General features: G+C 50.3%; 1 long non-coding RNA gene across 2 annotated transcripts in view; it reads right to left on the reverse strand.

Annotated features, from left to right (window-relative positions):
• Nucleotides 1–3,047: 3,047 nt before the first annotated feature.
• Nucleotides 3,048–6,604, reverse strand: part of LOC102381209 — a 55,613-nt gene continuing 52,056 nt past the window's right edge. For both annotated transcript variants that reach the window (XR_003092371.1, XR_001359221.2), the window contains exon 7: nucleotides 3,048–4,443. This is a non-coding gene — a long non-coding RNA (uncharacterized LOC102381209). The remainder of the gene's footprint in view (nucleotides 4,444–6,604) is intronic.

A 6,604-nucleotide genomic window follows, 5' to 3' on the forward strand; every position in this document is an offset into this window, starting at 1 on the left:
GCTGCAGGGCTGGGGAAAGAAAAACACCGCTACTATTTTGTTTTACTACACCTATGGTGGATTGGGGTTTCCTGACTTCTCTGGCCATGATCCTATCCACCGCAGCATACTGCATAAGGTTTGATCTTTTAATGAGTGCCCATGTCCTCCTTCCATGTCTGTCTGCTGAACTCCAGAACGTTTCTTGTTAGCTGCATGCCTTGTTTGTCTGTTCAGCTGCAAACTAGATTTGTCTGCATTTTATTTCTCTTCTGCGCTTTGCTGTGTTGTCTTCACAGCCTGTTAACATTTGTTTGCTCCTCGACAAAAATCAGTATTTAAAAACAAGAAAGAAAAAGCAACTTCTCTGCAGACCTTTGCTGTACACAGTAGAGAGTAGTAGCTATCAAACACTTTGCTCCAGCAAGGCTTCCTAGGGCCAAGGATTCTGAACTGACTGGCACCCAAGTCACACATCATGCTAGGAGATTGACTCCTGCCTCTTAGGGTGTGACAGCTGAAATTATGTCTGTGTGATAAAGGTGCTTGCTGAAGTCTGTATGAAGATTAGACTAAGTGGGTTTTTTTTGTATTTCGTCAGATATTAAGCTATATGTTATACCTGACTTCGCTGAACTTTGTAGAAAGAGAAGCTTGCTGTGTATCAAGCATCAGAGGTGACTGCCGGTAAGTTGCCGACACGAATTGCTTTTGTCTGTCAAAATCAAGAGTTATACCTGTGCCTATGCCCAGAACTACCTGAGTCTTGAAAGGCTAGAGCAACCTGTGTCTAGCTAATCCCAGAGGCCTTCAACAGGTATGGATCCCTCCATTTACCTGGTAACTGTTGACAGAGCCAGATACACCTCTATCACTGCTAGTCTTTCAAACCCAGCAGCAAAAGGAAGTAGCAGTAGGACTCCCCGGGTGTGTCTACATGAGATGCTTTACTATTCAGTAGACTAATTTACTACATAGTAAAGCATCACCAGCTACACGTGCACACATTTACTGCACAGAAAAGTAATCTACTGTGCAGTTAGTTTACTACCTGTAAATTTTCTACCTGCAGTAAACTAATTGTGCAGTAGTTTACTACCTCTTTACAACTAGTTGACAACCTGTAGTAAACTAATTGTGCAGTAGATACTGCATAGTAACACTTGTGCAAACGCTGACTGGGAGCAAATTTGCTCCTGGTCAGTCTACGCAGCAGGGAGCCCTCTGTCCCCAGTCCTGGTGCTGCTCAGCTCTCCAGCTCCTCCTACAAGCTGGGAGCCAATCAGTACTGGGACTGGGAATCTCTCAGTGTCCTCTCCTGGCTCCTGAGACATACCTGGCAGCTTTGGAGAATAAGCAGCGGCTGGAAACTCAGCCTCCGCCTGTACACTGGAGCACCTGTGGGCAGTACAGAACTGGCTGCTCCAGGGAGCAGACCGGAGCTGGGGATCCATCCATTGCCTGTCCCTTGGAGCAGGTCTGCACCGTGTTGAGCTGCTCCAGGGGATGGACGAGGGCTGGATTCCTAGCCTCTGCCCGCCTCCCGGAGAAACATGCCGCTGTGTTGAAGCAGGGCAGCTGACGGCAAGCTTCATTCCCCTCCAGTGGGCAGGAGGCTCACCAGCAGCTGTGCCACATCTGGGAGAGTTCCTAGCAACCCCTTGCTTCACAGGGAAGCGCTGCCTGGGAAGGGGCTAGCTGGCAGCTGTGTCCCCCCAATGGCACAGGGCCAGGAGAGCTCTGCCCACTGCAGGGGCAGCTCTCTCCCAGCCCCATGCACATCAGGCCCCATCCCAATGTGCATGGGGCCCAGAGACAGTTGCCACTGCGGCCAGCAGAGCTCTCCTGTTCCCATGCTCCCTGGGACCAGCCCTGTGCCCTTGCCAGCACCAGGGCTTGCACCAGGGGAAACCGGAAGCTCCCCTTGGTTGCTGCAGAGGGGCAGAGTGGGGCAGGAGCAGCCCTGTACCAGACTGTTCCCAAGAGGAGCACAAGCCTTAATTTGTTACTTAGGGTGTAGTAAGCCTACTGTGAGTTTCTAGGGTAGGGAGGGACCTTTCTGCAAAATTTCATAGTTTCTAGGGTCAGGAGGGTGGGGCAGGAGCAGCCCTGTACCAGACTGTTCCCAAGAGGAGCACAAGCCTTAATTTGTTACTTAGGGTGTAGTAAGCCTACTGTGAGTTTCTAGGGTAGGGAGGGACCTTTCTGCAAAATTTCATAGTTTCTAGGGTCAGGAGGGACCTGAATAGATCATCAAGTCTGTCCCCCTGCCCTGGGCAGGAAGGAGTGCTGGGATCATAATACCCCAGCCAGGAATCTATCCAACCTCCTCCTTCACCTGTCCCCCAAAGGTAAGCATGTGTTCTCTTCTAGATTGGCGGATCTCCTCGGGCGGGCTTTAAACTAGGCTCATCGGGGGGAGGGGAAGATGAAGGTGGGGGAATCTGTGGACCACCAAACCATGTGGCACCCACAAGGACAGCCCAGCGTGAAGAAGGAGAACATTGGGAACCTGCAAGCCATGGGGAGGCCAGCACTACAGCACAGGTAAGCAATAAGCAGGTAAGAAATAAGGGGCCCCTTGGGATTTGGAGCTCTGGGGCAGCAAAGGCACCAGTCACAGGGCTCAAGTGCCTATATACTAATGCTAGGAGCATGGGGAACAAGCAGGATGAACTAGCACTCCTGCTTGCAGAAAACACCTACGACTTAGTAGGGCTAACAGAAACCTGGTGGGATTCACTGGGCGGTACATATTGAGGGTTATAGGCTGTACAGAAAGGACAGGGTGGGGAAGAAAGGGGGAGGGGTTGTGCTCTATGTCAATGAGCAATACACATCGACCCTCATCAAGACAGAATCGAAGGATGAGGAAGTAGAAGGATTGTGCGTTAGGTTACATGGGGGGCAAGGAGAAAGGGATTTGGTGGTAGGGGTCTGCTACAGACCCCCACACCAAGGGGAAGAACTAGATTCAGAGCTCCTGAGGCAGCTCTCGGAGACCATAAAAGCTAAGGAGGCGGTAGTCATGGGGGACCTAAACTACCCAGACATCTGCTGGGAGACAGCTCTGCTATTCCCAGCGATGCCGACAGACACTTGTTGGCCCAAGCCCTTCGGGAGCAGCAAATATCCCACTCGCACGTCAAATGTCCCTTACGGTTGATGGCATGTATTTCCAGCTCCCAGAGCTGCGATTCTCAACCAGGGGTCACAGCACCTGTTGCCCTTAGAAAGCGGGTTTTCCAACCGAGTGCCCCAAGAACTGATACGACACCCGGGTCATCAATAGCTGAAAGGCTTTAATGACAATACCACAAGCCAGCTGTACCCCTAAATGACAGAAAAAAGGCTCCTTTCCAAAATAAAACGAGCTACTCCGCAAAGCCCCAGTACATAGTTAGCAGCAAGAGTGTCCTCTCACCAATGCAGGCCAAGGGAGCCAGTCCAGCTGCGCAGCTTTCACCAAGCAGGACCCGTTGCTGGTCAAGCCGGGTGCGACATAGCAGCGACCTCTCTCTGCTTTTCCGGGACTGTGCACCTTGCTGGCAAATTTGCTTAGTTCTTCAACCATTTGAGTGTATAACTTCAAAGTATGTTTTCCTTGGTAGCTGGCTGATTAGAGTCCAGACAAACAGGGAGGGAAAGGGGGACCGTCGCTTTGCCTGGCTCCGGTTTTGGATTTGTCTAGGGGTGAAGACTTGTGTGCCTCTGTAGCCTTTGCAATTACAGGTTAGTTAGCAGGCGATGAGTCTCAAGGGGCCAAACAGGATGTTTAGAGATGTTACCAGACCTATCTTTGGGTACTTGCTTATCAGCAGGGCAAATTGGCAGTAGCATGGGCCAGCGATGCTCTGTTTACCAAACTCCAGACATACGTTGAACGGTTGAGACATTTGTAACACCTGTGACACTGGAGGCCCATTTAGAGAAATGTGAGCAGGGCGCATTTGTCACGTACAGGGCATCCACCCTGCACCTTTCAGAGGTTTCCCATGAGATGCATCTTTAGCCTTTTGTCTCGTGTAGCTGCTGAATCCATTGAAATGAATATGTGGTTTCCTTGCCTGCACCCGCTTTCTTAGATACACACACGTGTGATGAGCGCGTTAGGTCTCTGTTCACAATTTCCTGGATTTGACATGATCGAGCACAGAGAATAAAGCCAACTGAGGTCATTCTATTTCGTATGGTACCAGCTGTCACTTTGCATTTTTGGGCAAGATGCGCTGTCATTTTAATTTGGTCACCAAGATTTTGGGTAGAGGCCTGGCCGAGCCGTTCCCGCGATCACCATCGATGCACCCTGAGGTGCCTTGCAATTTCTTCCAAGGGGCCTGGGGGATTCTGCCCAGTGTTCACACCATTACGTTTGCCAACCAAATTCACCAGATAAAGGCAGAGATTTCAAACAGCAATCTATCCCCGTGGTCCTTCCGAGTTCTCTGCAATAGGGAAACGGCTCTGCAGTCAAAAAAAAAAAAAAAAAAAGAGGGAAAACTAAGAGCTGGCATTGTCCAAGGGGGGCTTTGAGTCTACCTAGCAGTCTTTTGAGTGTAAAGAGGTTGCAAACCGCTGATCTAGAGGTATCAAACAGTGGCACTTTTAGCAGCATTGTCTGCAGCAGCTCTAATTAGTGACTAGGAACAGAGGAGAGGAGAGTGCTATAGTGTACGGAGCACAGTTTGAATCCCTGAGGCTCCTTGCTTAGGTTAGAGACCCCATTAGAGCAGGCATGCCTGCAAGATTTCCTGACACCCATTCCTGAGTTCACCTAGAAAGCCTGCAGCAAGAACACCTTGGTAGGCTTGCACCTTTAATCCCACCAGCTATGACGAATAGCAATATTGGGCCTGAGCAAGGCATCTTTAACCAGTGGCGTCAAAGAGTTCCACATGTCACCGTTAAGCCCACCTTTAATCCCACCAGCTATGACGAATAGCAATATTGGGCCTGAGCAAGGCATCTTTAACCAGTGGCGTCAAAGAGTTCCACATGTCACCGTTAAGCCCATTTGAGAGAGGGGGGCAAAACAGGAGACAGAGAAGGGAAACGACTCGCCCAAAGTCACCAAGCGGGCCAGGCTGGAACCACAAACAGAACCTACATCTATGGCCTCATGCAGCTCGGCTCCTGAGACCGCGCTGCTAAACATACACTTGAGCATTCAAACAGCCGAGTCACCAAAGCTTTGGTGCGTGGGACGCCATCGTGTGATCCGGAGCCCTTTATCAGTCCCTCAGTGCTCAATCACAGCAAAAACCAAAGCTGCTGCTCAAGGAATCACGCCTTGACTTTGCCCCTTTTCCGATTTCAAAATAATAGTTAGCAAGTGATTCACGTGCAGAGCCAGCCAAGTCCATGGAAGTAGCACTTTCCTACCAAGCGATGTTTCCGGGACGTTGGCACCTTGTGCATTTTCCTGATGCTGCGAGCCACTGAGATGTTCTTAAACTGCAGAAGGGCCCTTTGCTGTTTTTACTTAATGAGGTTTCACAGCAAGAACGCCCTAGTCTCTCCGAGCGAAAGCACTATGCATCTGAATTGCATAGCTACTGAGGTGATAGCGCCTTAAGAGGTAATGTGGTACATGATTAGGTGAACGTAACACTGCTCTCTTCTTCTTTTCCAAGGACCATCTTTCAACTAGGGATCTTACCGTGCAGTTACAAAAATACACGTTTCCACTACAGAACAATGTTAAACTATCAAGGCAGGTCTAGTTACCAAAGGAATATCGGTACGTTTGCAAGCTTCCTGTTAGATTAATTAGACAGTCAAATACTAAAGGAAATTGTGGTTGAATCCATGTATCCATCTGGCATCATGCTCCACTGCTGCCTTTTCCGGCATCCTTTTTCTTTTTTTTTAGTTGGCAAGCGATTAAGACAGGAAGGACAATCCTGTGTTTAAGACGCTAGCATGTCGGAAATGGTGTTTCACTCCCAGCTCTGCTGCAGACTTCTTCTTTATTCTTGAATAGGGGAATAATGCTGTGCATCTTTTTACCCACCCTTTTCAGAGGCTCTTGACTCTGATGGGAAGCTCTTCAAGGCACAGCGAAGTCTTCTTTTTATGTACATTGCGACCCAGTATAATAAGATCCTGCACTCTGGTGCAGCAAATAGAGAATACCGCAGGGGAAAAACCTATACCACTCAGACGCTTCAGCTCTGCCACTGGCATTGCAAGATGAACAACCTCATTTAATAAGCCTTAATAAGAGCCCGGGCTGGATCTGGTGCCCTGGCCCAGCTCTGTGCCTAGTGGTGGCTGCGTACATGTCTTATGGGGCATGGTGGGAAAGGAGCCTGGGGCAGTGCAACCCCAGCCCCTCCCCTGCTGTGTGCCCCGGCGGTGTGGGTACAGCTGTTGCCACCACAGAGTCCAGACTGCTTGCAGGGCGGTGGGCAAGCTGCAAACAACTGTGTCAGGGTCTGAAGCCCTGGCCTGGCTCCATGGCTGGTGGTAGCTGCACGTGAGCCTTGGGGTGCATGGTCGAGGAAGGGGCTAGGGGCAGCGCAGCCCTGGTTGCTTCTCCACTGTACTCCCCAAGGTGTGCATGCAGCTGCTACTGGCAACAAGTTGGGCCAAGCCAGTGCAGCCACGTGCAGGCTCATTGCTG

Source organism: Alligator sinensis, unplaced genomic scaffold (genome assembly GCF_000455745.1).
Source record: "Alligator sinensis unplaced genomic scaffold, ASM45574v1 scaffold1718_1, whole genome shotgun sequence".
Lineage (NCBI taxonomy): Eukaryota > Metazoa > Chordata > Crocodylia > Alligatoridae > Alligator > Alligator sinensis.